At 35.7% G+C, this 13,264-nt stretch overlaps 1 long non-coding RNA gene across 2 annotated transcripts in view; it reads left to right on the top strand.

Moving 5' to 3' along the window:
* Nucleotides 1-13,264, top strand: part of LOC307191694 — a 105,693-nt gene that overhangs the window by 81,759 nt on the left and 10,670 nt on the right. For both annotated transcript variants that reach the window (XR_013829825.1, XR_013829826.1), the window contains exon 3: nucleotides 8,937-9,025. This is a non-coding gene — a long non-coding RNA (uncharacterized lncRNA). The remainder of the gene's footprint in view (nucleotides 1-8,936; nucleotides 9,026-13,264) is intronic.

Below are 13,264 nucleotides of genomic sequence, written 5' to 3'. Positions count from 1 at the left end.
ATGCGGCTTTCCTGAAAGAGGGAAGAGTGCAAGAGGGGTAAACAGAAACATGTGATGCCTCTTAAGGTTTCTGCGCAGAACCTGCACGCATCACTTCAGCTCAAGGGACTTCTGTGCCCTCATTCAGAAATTCATTAGGAACATTTCTACCCCAAGTTATTTCAGGATGCAGTTTTGTCAAATTAGTTCCATTGTTGTACATGGGTTGAAAATTGTCTGTAATAACAGCCTAATGGCTAACCACCGTGTACCTGTTATGTCAGTGACACATACTTCATGTTTTGTTGTGGCAGCATTCTACATCTGGTATCAATTTCTGTATTAGTTTGGTTTTGTTATAATCGTGCATAACATTCAGCTGACAACACTGACATTTACAATGCCTTGCATTTCTATCTTGCTTTCGTGTTTGACAATTTGTCATGACTCCTCTTGAGAGCTCTATGGGGCTTCTCTGCTAGACTTGGATGTAGGATGCAAGTTGGGTGAACTACTGCTTCACATGTCTCCTTGCTTTGAGAACCAGGATGAAGGAGTGTATCTTATATAAGACATGTTCTCATAGTAGAAGACAGAAAAACTGGAGTGGTGAAAGAAAACACAAAACGTCTCTGAAAACCTCTGCTTGGTACTGGCGAACTCTGTTCTATCCACCTTCTACTGGTGGAAAAAAAATTACCTGGCCAAGGCAAAAGTCAGTGGAAAAATATTTTTTTTCCATATTAAACCATGGCATGAGGAAGCAGAATCATGATTAAATAATACAATCTACATACCTAGTAAATCTACATACATACCTAGTAAACTAGATAAATACCCTTGCATTTTTATGTCCTGGCCATTAGCCTACTTTCTTTCAAAAATAAGTACTATTGAAACGTATTTCACTAAGCTAGATGAAACTATTATCAAGTTGACTCATTTTGGCCTTGTTTTGTAAAATTAATGCTAATGGTTTTGTACATAAATCATCAATTTTATATAGTTTTCAATCTCCACATAATAGAACAGTACAAAGAAGCTTGTTTCTGAAACTCTGAAAGGCTGAGACAATTATTATTAAATAATAATCATAATTATACTGATAGATATTTAAAGTTTATGATAATATCCAGATCAGGTAAATGTTTCTAACAATATTGTTTGTTTGGCTAATCAATTTCACCAACTTTATATTATGCTGTGTTGAAAGATGAAATTACTAGGCATTTTCATCTCTCTAAGGAGCAGTAATAGGAGAGGATTTGGGATTTTTATTTGTTATGTTATTAATGTACACATAAGCTCACTGAAAAATGAAGCTGTCTTTGCTGAGCATGGGCTCAGTGCCATTAATTTTATCACCAGGGAGGAATGTGTGCAATAATTGCAATTTCTAAATCTCAGCTTTTGCAAAAAAAAAATCTAGCAATGGTTATGAATCAGAATGATTCTGTAATAATTCTGAAGTAAATATATGTTCAAGCAGTTATACATGCCTCCATGAGATGTTGTGCTTCTAAACTTCCTTGAATGTGACAGGTTACTGATTACTTTACATCAATATTATATTAAAGTATGTCATAAACTAGATTTGAGTTGTATATTAGAAATTAAAATTCTTGTTCATAAGAACTGGTCAAACATCACTTGTTAAGCAAACCCAGTGGGGATGAATACAATATATATTGTCTTTTAAACTTATACCAATCTCAAGAATTCTAATTATATGAAATGGTTTTATACTTATAAGCGACTAAGCCCTAACCATTTCCTTAGGGAATAGTGAGTGGTCCTCCAAAAATTGTCTTCCCTTCTTTCTGGTAACATGGTTAAACTCTATGTCTCACTTCCGTTGCGGAGAAGTGTGTCTGTATGACTAAGTGATTGTCAGTGGAATGTGAGCAGAAGGGATGTTTCTACTTCTGTGTTTAGTCCTCAAGAAGGACATAATAATTAGAACCAACGGTGATACAGCTTTGAGACATGAAAATGGTTTGCGGGATGTGGCTGCAAAATGATGGAAGATATCTGAGTCTCCGAATGTCCGTGTAGAACAGAATTGTCTTTAGAACTAGTACAGAAAAGAAATAGACTTTGTTTTTTTCAGACACTGTATTATGGGGCTTGAACCCATTATGGTCATTTGATTTAGCAACAAGGCATAGTCATTTTAATAGTACCTTCTTACGTAGCATGTACATAAAGAAATGTTAAGATAGAATCTCTCACCAAATGTAGAATCCCTCTTCACTTTTCATCACATGGGTTAGTTAATAATATGTTTTTGATAATGGAAAAGACAGATCTCATTATACATTATTTTACAAAATCACACAAAATAAACACACCAAATAGCAATAAGTACCACTAAGTTATATATATGCAAAAACATATGTCAGTTTTGATGTTCCTCATTTTAAGTTAAAATGAGTTACTCCACATCACTTTTTTAAAGTTTATCTTTTCAAGAAGAGATATTTCAAAAATCAAACATAGTTGAACTCACTGAAAACAACTAATATTCAAAATGATATTTGTAATGTTTATACACAAAGTCTGGAAATCCTTGTTGATAAGAAATATACAAGATTAAAGATTTCATTGTTTTAACTGTGTTGAAATATAATTATTTAAGCTTTGGGAAAGATAACTGTTAAATATGAAATGATAACTCTATGTTTTGTATAAGATGCCTTCTTCTCTACAATTTAAACCCAAAAGGGCACTTAGGAATGGCAGGGTGACAGGCACTGACAGAAAGTCTAAAGATGATACACATTGCTGCACAGAACATACCTGAAATCTATTAGTACTTTTTGTTTAAGTATTGAACAAGTTATTTTAATGTAGCATTTTGATGACTCCCAAATTTGTTCTCTTCCTAATTCAGGACAACTAAGGCTCAATCAATCCTCCCGGGGTGTGGGGAAGGTCTGAAAACTATTGTGGAAAAACTCCCAGAATTGTTTTGCCCGAGGGAAGGTAGACTCTAGCGTTTATCTACTAACTCTCATCCTGTGTTGGTGGAGCATTGCTCTCAAGGGTGATAAATCCACCACACTACAGAATTCATCTGAGGGTGGGGAGTAAGCTCCCTTGGTTCTGGAGAAAGCCCTCAGGCAGTGAAGGGAGACAGATGCAGTCAGCATGTTGGAAAAAGTCTGTAGCAACAGGTGAACTCACATGGCCCAAGGCAATGTGCTGCTTCTTCAACAGCATCTGCCACATTCTACTTTATACTTGTGATATTGTATCTGTTTATCTATTCATCTATTATTTATGGAACACCTTTTAGTGGGAAAGATCTGTTCTAAATGTTTGGAAAACAGCAGTCAACAAAAGAAAATCCTTACTCTTGTGGAAATTGTATTCCAGTGGGAAAGAAAGATGTTAAAATAAAAAGCAAATGATTATATACTTAAGAGATATAGATAATAAAATATTTAGGATTTAGATAGTTAAGTTGTCTACACTCCCCTCCCCAACGAACCTGGGAATGACAACCAGCAGGTTTTTGTTCATTTTAAGTAAGAACTTTCCCCTATAGGTAGCCAAAAAAAAAAAAAGAAAGAAACAGACTGCTCTTGAATTAAACAGTTGAATTTTTATGTGTCAAGGATAATGTAGAATGATTAGTGGATTATATGTTCGATTAAGTGATAATTAAACCCTTCTGACTTTGAGAGGAGTAGTGATTTAATTTTACCATTTGTTTTGATTCTTGATGTAACCTGCAAATACTATTAGTCTTTTAGAATTAAAGAATAATATTAGAAATATTTCATGTCACCAAAGAATATACTTTGATTCAACTTGGATATATCTTTTCTCTTAGGAAATCTCATAAACTGTGTACAGAGCATATGTATAATTATTAAATCTCCAGCACGTACCATAACACCAGATACGAAATATGCACTACCTTATCTGTCCAAAGTATATATGCATGGACTTAATTTAAGCATTAATTTAAATATCTTGAAATTATTATATTAGTACTTTAATTTTCATATTTGCTATCAAGCAATTTCTGCATACATTTTTCTCCCACATATTTAAATTTTGATAGTGAGTTAGCTGCAGAGTTTAGGGGAGAAAAAAAGGTATTTTAATTATTCTAAAATTTTATCGAGAATGTTCTGCAATTGAAACTGGTTGAGGAAAGCTTTAAATACAGTGATAATTCTGTTGAAGTTGGTGCTTGGTAGGGGTGAGCATGCCCAAAACACACAGTTTCAGAAATACCCTATATAAAGTGTATTTCTTATATACAAATAATAGGGAATTTTGGAGAAGATACATTTATGAGAAGTATGTATAATAAGTTAAAGAAATTTCTGTCTTCTTTTGCTTTTCTCTGAAACAATAAATATTGAAAAATCATAAATTTCTAAATAAATAGTAGAGACCCTTCCTTCCAGGAATAGCTTTACTAGAACAACAGTGCTATATAAATATAGTCTTTGTTGTTTCTTCTTCTTTGAAATATATGATGCAGATTGCCTTGGATAAACATTTTGAACCACTGATAAGGTGTATAATATTATAGCACTAATAAACCCTGAGGCATTCCAAGGAAATTACTACATATACTACACACACACACACACACACACATACACACACTCACACGTGAAGTAGAGGCTCTAGTTAAATTCTATAGTAAATAGTGTTTATATAAAGCCCTTATAACTTGATAGTTTCACATGAAGATTATTTAAAATATTTATATACAACTGATTCCAGAAACTGACAAAACAAGTACAAAATCATGGTCATATAAACAAGATAACTATTTGCCAGGAATCATTTCTATCAGACATATAATTTCACAGTAATACGTGTCAAGCTACATTCTTAGGTTTGCATAAGATTTTGATGTGTATGTTCCTAAAATTTATATATTTATATGATACATTATAAAAGAGAAATAATGTATAATTAGAGGTGATGTATTTCTTAATCTACACTCACAAGGTGTTCTTTATGTTCAGCTGAAGATGCCTTTGGAATCCCAAAACAAATCTGTGTAGATTTGTTTTTAATGACCTGAGATTCTTAGAATAGCCTTTCTTAAGATGGCAACCTCACTCTAGATTCCTAAAAGAGAGGCCTGAAAACAAGTCACAATTTTGCTACAGTAATGGGTAGTGTTATGCCACAGGGCAATGATGGCTTTGTGTATGTCATAGGCATTGTGATGAATATGGGAAACTGTGCATTGTGGAAAAAAAAAGACTAGTTCTAAATATAAGTGTGATGTTCATTAGATATATGCTAATACTTACCTTCCCATCTCAGACATATCCTTAACCAAGTTTGCAAGTTTTTATCAAGGAAGTGAAAAGGACCTTTTATCTAGTTATTAGGATGAAATATCTAGTTATTAAGACAAAATATCTAATTGCTTTAATATTCTTTTCATTGCTTTACTTTGATATCTACAAAGGTGATATAAAGTAGTACATTTAATGTAATAATAAAGCCAATACCTGTGATCCATTCATTATATCCCAACCTGGGCATATGTTTAGATTGAATTATCTTTCTTTCATGTAACCTGGCTTTAATATGTACACAATTCCTAACATTATGTCAAGTACTTGAAAGGCCATGAAGTAAACAAAGCAATTCTTCCCTTTTAGTAGTTAATAAGCAGCTTAAAATAATTTATCTGGGGATAGCCGTCATGGCAGCAAAGCGTATTTTGTGTAGGTAGATACTCGGCAGGACACAAATTATTTGTATCTGAGATGAAGAAAGTATCTAGGAGAAGTGTTTCCTTTCTCTACCTCTTCTTTAGAGAAGTGTTTCCTTCTCTACCTCTTTTCCCTTTTTGTATTTTTCCTCCCCTCCGCTTGCTTTCATCCTTCTCTTTCACATTTCCCTCCCTCTTTTTTTCCTTTGTATAATTCTATTCTATTATAGTCAGGTAGACAAGAATACTCTATTTTCTTCTTTTTATCATGATTTACCACTTTCAACTTTACTAGCTCTCATTTTGCAGCCTTCACCACCAATGTCTTTGCCTAAAGATAGAGCAGATGATGAGCTCAGAGAAGTTATGCCTGGGTTCATCAACCACTGGCAATTTGATTTTCATTTATAATTTATAAATAACATGTGATTAACCCACCCACTGCTGAATGTACAGTGCTTATGACATATTGTTCCCTAGAGAGAAATGATCTTCTTTGATTGTTATTGCATACCACTTTAAAATGCTTTGGAACTCAGTCTAGCTGCCTCAAATTTACTCTGTAACATAGATGATTTGGGGGGGTAAGACTTGCTTGCATGTGTGTGCACACACACAGTACAGAGTGACTGTACTGAAATGTGAATTCCTGTCTGTCACCTGCAGCACTGCATTAACAAGCACTGAACTGAGCCTAGTGCACACATGGGGAACTAACTTGAAGGACACTAACTATTCCATATATTATTATTAAGCCCTGAAAATATACGGTGTCCTGAGATGGTAACAGGATGCCACAAATTCTTTAATTCCCCTTTTGTTGAGAGCTGTAGTATATTCTTATTTTCCTTGAATCTGGGCTGGCTCAAGACTGCTTTGATGAATAAGGGTGACACTCTGTGCTTAAGCTCTAAAACATGTAGCAAGTACTATCTTAGTCTCTTGGAAGTCTGAGTCACCATGGATGATGTCCAACTACTTGGCTGGGGAGATCACTTGGAGAGGCCCTACGACTACATCACAGAGGGGTCTAGCTGAGCTCAGCCTTCAGCCTTTCCTTCCTTCCCAAGGTTGCCAGACAGATGAGTAAAATCATCTCAGACCATCCAGATCAATCTAGGTGCCAGAAAAATATGATTACTGAGGAGCTGATGCCCAATGGAACAGAAGAATCACCTGTGTGCCTGTGCCCATAGTTATGCCTCACAAAACATAAAGTGGTGGTTACTTAAAGCCCTGTGTGCTCAGCTTCCTGTTGCTTATCAGTAGATAAAAAAGATCATGCTCTATGGGCATGAAAACAAATCTACTTCATCTTCTGTTTATTTATATGGCTACTGTATATTTTCCAGGTGGTTAATAACATTTCATGTCTATATCCTGTGGTTGTGACTTGGACTGGGTATGAGTTGAGCAAAGAGAAGGAGAGAGCACTGAATGGTTCCTCCCATCAAAAATCCTGATATATTTCCTTTTTCCCTTCCTTTGTTTGTGATTTTAGAGAGAGGAGCAGGGCTAAGACAGGAGTGCGTGATATAAATAAGAGGTCTGTCTTAGAGGAAAGGGTCAAAAGCTAGCCAAGTGGATGCCAAATACTGGCAGTGCTGCACTGAAGGAGAGACACTTCTTTGACTGGGGTTCAAAGCTGTGATTTAGTGAATGCATCGCTGCTTATAAGTCTCCAAAGGAGTTACTGGAGGAGTCATGGTCCATGCAGGCAGCTCTCCATAAGCCTGAGTACATTTCTGTCTTTCAGCAGCTCCCAGTGCTGTGACAGTTTCAAATCGTGCTTTACTGTTTCTTTGAAGCATTTTCTCTCTCTCTCTCTTTTTTTTTGCCCAGTCTGCTTCTTTTAAAGGCTCTCATTCAGCTTTTAAAAAGATGAAAGGAGGCATGAAAGTCAATTATTTTCAAAAGAATAAGATAGAAAAACAATAATAGGAACTGAGAAATTGGGTGAGAAATATCTTTGTGACTTACTTAAAACAGGTCAGAACATTTGAGACTTTCTTGATGTCAGCTGTTCAAAATGAGTTTAATAACATGTAGTCTCCTAGTCAGCATACATATAGAATTTTATTATGTGGTTGCATTGCACTGGAAAAACATCACCAAAATAAGACACAGCCTGTGGACATTCATATCATTATCCATCAAGTTATGCTGGTTGGGGCTTCCCTGGTGGCGCAGTGGTTGAGAATCTGCCTGCTAATGCAGGGGACACGGGTTCGAGCCCTGGTCTGGGAGGATCCCACATGCCGCGGAGCAACTAGGCCCGTGAGCCACAACTACTGAGCCTGCGCGTCTGGAGCCTGGCAACAAGAGAGGCCGCGATAGTGAGAGGACCGCGCACCGCGATGAAGAGTGGCCCCCGCTTGCCACAACTAGAGAAAGCCCTTGCACAGAAACGAAGACTCAACACAGCAAAAATTAATTAATTAATTAATAAACTCCTACCCCGAACATCTTCTTAAAAAAAAAAAAGTTATGCGGGTTTATTACTGACACATAACACATAAAGGACTTCTCTCCTGAAAACTATGACTAAACATGGCAGTATGTCAAAAATATCTTCTTTTTGTGAACAAATAATTTGAAAATAGATGGAAGGATGAGTTACCTTAAATTCTGAATTTCAGTTTCATTTTTCTTATTCATCACATTTTCGTTTTTATGATTATCAAATAAGCTGCTACCAAACACTGCATTGCCCAGTTTTCATAAAATATTTCAAATACTTTAAAGATACAAAATAGTACCCCAAATTTCAGCCTCACAAGGAAAGACCAGCAGTCAATCTATTGCCAAAATCTCACATGATTTTCTGCTAACTACCGTTTGATGAAACATATAGCAAAAACAAAGAAAAATTTGAGTACAATTTGAAATAACGACTGCTAGTTGAGGCTACGAAATTCCCATTGAAATGCCCATGAAAACACAGCAAGAGATACAAAGTTATAACACTAAAAACTGTGAACACTGGTCAAGGATTTGCCAGGTCCCTAAAGAAACAGTTCTGAACCATAACAGAGATGAGACCCTAAAGCAAAAAATGAAAAGCTTTAAGAAGATGATGGCAGATTTCCAACCAATCGCAAAGCAAACAAATCTTCCCAGACTAGAAGGGGGAAATATCTATTCCTTTATCTACCCAAAATATACATGAATACACCTTATAGGAGTAGCTTTCTGTTTTCTTCCCCAAGAGTGTGACTACACTAACTGCTTTTGTTCTCATTTATTTCCATTTCAGGGCTGAGTTTGACATCCAGTGACCTGTTACACCCTAGGATGAGAAGTCCATCATAGGGCAGGACAGAGATGGAAAAAGCTGGAGTGTTGGTATGTTATGGGTTACAGTGGCTCATGTACTGTTTCTGAAAAGGAAAGGATCGCATCCTGCTTCAAATATTCCAGTAATAAATTCCTATCATTGAAAAAATGAAAGCCCTTTAATTTCAGAAGAATCATGTGAGATGTGAATGTTAAACAGCAGACAGTTGGGTACACATATTTTACAATCCAGATTATTTTCTGACTCAAAGAATTAGGAGAGCAGAAATAATTTACCCATGCTATTTATATCAAAACCTAAGCCACCCTGGAGCCCTTTCCATTTAAGATTGGGAAACAAAGAACACCTGAATTTTGTAATTAAACCGATAAAAAGTCAACATAAAAAGTAAAATAGCAATGAAGATAAATATGAAAAATATAATTATGTATTCTTTAAAATTCAAGAAAATGCTGACCATAAAGAGTAGATAAAAGATGAGATAACACAATGAAATCAAAAGTTTTGATAAAAATGAAGAACAGAGAGAAAGGGAGGAAGAGGAATCTCATTGGGATATGAAAATATTATAAGGAAAACTAAAAAGTTCCTAAAACTTGATCTATTTTTGAATGAAAACTATATAAATTAGAATCAGTATTATAGAGGAAAACTGTAGGACTGTCACTTATAGTCTAGAGAATAAAGACAAATATTTAGAATGAGAGAGCATTAGTATATTAAATATGGGGTATTAATAATATGACAGCAATAAATAACAGATACAAAAAAGAGAATGAAATGAAACAAAATATAACATGTATCCTTGAAAATGAAAGGAAAGCTGACTTCAGGTAATATAAACATGGATATCAGAGTGAGAGAAACAGCAAAAGTAATTCTTGAGAAAGCACAAACATACTAAGCATATAACAATCTGGTTATAAAATATATGATTTTATCAGTAAAAATGTATTGATAGACTCAAATGTATACATGTAATAGAAATTCCAATGGTGATTTAAATTTGACAGAATGAGGAAGGATAAATGAATGAGAATATCCAAGAACATATTTTAAAAGAAAAATAATGTCAGTAATTTTATACCAGATATATGTATTATAACACTATAATAAATAAGATCTGATTTGAGTGAATGAAATAATATAGGTGTAGCTTAATAAGTCAGAATTTACATATCACTTAATACCAGCTAGGTATTATTATTAGCATTTTACACAAATGAACTCATTTAACATGCACAGTAATTCTTTCATGTATGCACTGGTATTAGTTTTCTGTTGCTGCCATGACAGATTACCTCAAATTTAGTGGCTTAAAACAACAAAGAGGCTTCCCTGGTGGCTCAGTGGTTAAGAATCCGCCTGCCAATGCAGGGGACACGGGTTCGAGCCCTGGTCCGGGAGGATCCCACATGCCACAGAGCGGCTGAGCCCGTGTGTCACAACTGCTGAGCCTGCACTCTGGAGCCCGTGAGCCACAACTACTGAGCCCGCATGCCTAAAGCCTGTGCTCTGCAGCAAGAGAGGCCACCTCAGTGAGAAGCCCATGCACCGCAATGAAGACCCAACACAGCCAAAAATAAATAAATAAATAAATAAATAAATAAAAACAAAAAAAACCCAAAGATGTGTTATCCACAGTTTCTATATGTCAGATGTCAAACAAGACTTTTGCCAGCCTAAAATCAAGGTGTCTTGGGGCTGTGTTCCTTACTGGTGGTTCTGGAGAAGAATCCACCTCCAAATTCATTCGGATTGTTGGCCAAATTAATTTCCTTGTGGTTGTAGGACTGAGGTCTCCATTTCCTTGCTGGCTCTCAGCCAGGTATCATTTTCAGCTTCTAGAGGCTGCCCACATTCCATAACATGTGTGTGGCCTCTTTTCCCATTTTCAGAGCCAGCAAGCATGGAATGAGTCCTTCTTATACCCAGAATCTCTCTGACTTTCCCTGCAACTGCATCTCTCTTCTGCTGCTTCTTTAGCCAAATATCTTTGACCACCTTCCTCCTCCTTTCTTCCTTTTCTGCTTTTAAGGGCTCTAGTAATTACATTAACCCCACCTGGATAATTCAGGATAATCTCTCTGTAACCTTAATTCATCTGCAAAGTCCCTTCAGAGCAGTATCTAGGTTAGCATTTGATGGAATAACTGGGAGGTGAGAATCCTTGGGGAACATCTTTAGAATTTTCCCTGCCATACTTCTATTCTTACCTCAACTTTACAGATGAGTAAACTCGGCACTAAGGGGTTAAATATCCACCAGAGACACAAAGGCAAAGGTAGAGCAGCTAAATCCTGAACCTGAGTATTCAGGCTCCACAGTATGATATCCACCATTGTATTATAAAGAACTGTGTCAAGAAACAAATCATAATAGCACATGTTCTAGATAATTCTAATGATATCACAAATAAGGAAAATTACTAGAGCCCTATGGCACAGCATTCACCAACATTAATTCCAGAGGCACTAAATATTTATAAGTAAAAGATAACATTTAAAAATTACTTGAAGCATCAGTGAATTTCTATTTCATCTCCAAATAAAAAATGTATAAATAGCTAAAAGAAAAAAAGCATAGAGAACAAAAACATTGCTAACTTTAAATATATTAAATTTATAACTATTTCCAAACCTACGAAAATGGGAGCAAATCCCTTTGTAAAAGTAATCTCTAGGTAAAAGCTCTTAATAAAATAAAAATATAAAGGTATTGTCTTCTTCAGTAGAATGCTACCAAATACCTTACATCAGATTTCATTCTTAAAGGTGAGATATTAGTAGCATTCTCTTTAAAGTCAGGCATAAGAAAAGAATGCCTTCCATCACTGCATATATTGAACATCATAAGGAAGGCGCTGGTAAGCACAGAAAGTAAAAAATCAAATGAAAAAGGAAATATTAATCTCAAATAAGGAAAACTGTCATAATTTGCTGGCAAGATAATTACCTACGAAACCCAAGAGACTTGATTAGAAACAATTTAAAAAAAAAGAGGTCCATATGTTTTCTGGACTAATACAAAGGCAATTTACACAAATCAATTTTATTTCTAAACACCAGCATAAACAATTAGAAAAAGTTACAAATGAAAAAGGGATCTTCCTATTGTCTTTAAATTTTGGCTAAGGCAAAAGAAAGGGAAGAGCAATGTGCACCCCCTGAGCAAGATGGCCTTAATCTCCCCCTCAGCTTGATTAAATTTTAGACAAGTTTCTTCCTGACTCAAGGCCCTGACCTCCCTTCACTTAAAACATTTACTTTAGTAAAAAGTGTACTTGTAAATTCTTCCCCTGCCACGTTGACATGTAAATCTTTTTAAAAGCCTCTTGCCGGTTTTACAACCTAAACTGTCTTTCTCAAGGATCTGGGAGCCAACCTTCAAAATGTAATCATCAAGGAAGATAGAGCAACTATCTCCCAGTCTCTCTGTGGGAGGACGGAGCCTGACTTCAGTGGGAGCCTTGCTCCAAGTTGTAAAACTCTTTCCTCTTATGAAGAGAAGAGAAAGTTTACTTTTCCCTTGGGCAAAGCCAATTAGCAAACACAGGTGGCCTAAGACTCCCCAACTCCAGGTCTTAAAAACTCTCCAGCCCTTTATTTCAGACTGGGCTCTGGCCTCTCTTCCCTATTGCAATAGTCTTGAATAAATCTTCCTTGCCTGTTTAACTTTGTCCAATGAAATCTTTGCTTTGACACCACCCTTACTTTGGAGAGGGAAGGGAAACCCAGAAGTTGCAGAGAGGTTGGGAAAGTAATGAACAGGGAAGGAACAGTAAAAGAATCTTCTATTCCAGGTCTCCAAGGCATAAGTCAGCCCGGAGGTAGGGAAAGGGAAAATCTATGACCTGAGAGTGAGATTTAAATTTTCAATTGAACTATTAGAACCATCATTTTAATACTGAATAGTGAGTTGTAATTACTGAGATAAAATTTGTTTTGTAATTGTCACTGAAAGTGTTCTGAAAGGGATGGCTTTTGTCTCAGGAGCTATTCAAGGGGCGGGGGAGGAGGGAAGGAGATTAAACAGTTTAAGGGCAGTTGTTGGATGAAAATATAGATGCTTCCTGATTTATTCTTCCAAGTTCAGTACTTTAAGCAGATACTTAAATAACTTTTAAAAAAAGTATACTACCTACAGTACTAACACAGACAATTAAGTACCTAAAATAACTAACAACATATGTGTAGGACTTTATTAAAAGAAAATAAACCACAATAAATGAAACGGCATAATGTATTATTATGAGACAGTATTTGTATATTATCCCCCAAACACAT

This window comes from Stenella coeruleoalba (assembly GCF_951394435.1).
Source record: "Stenella coeruleoalba genome assembly, chromosome: 9".
NCBI lineage: Eukaryota > Metazoa > Chordata > Mammalia > Artiodactyla > Delphinidae > Stenella > Stenella coeruleoalba.
Note: the sequence above shows the minus strand (reverse complement) of the source record. Positions and strands in the feature narration are given on the sequence as shown.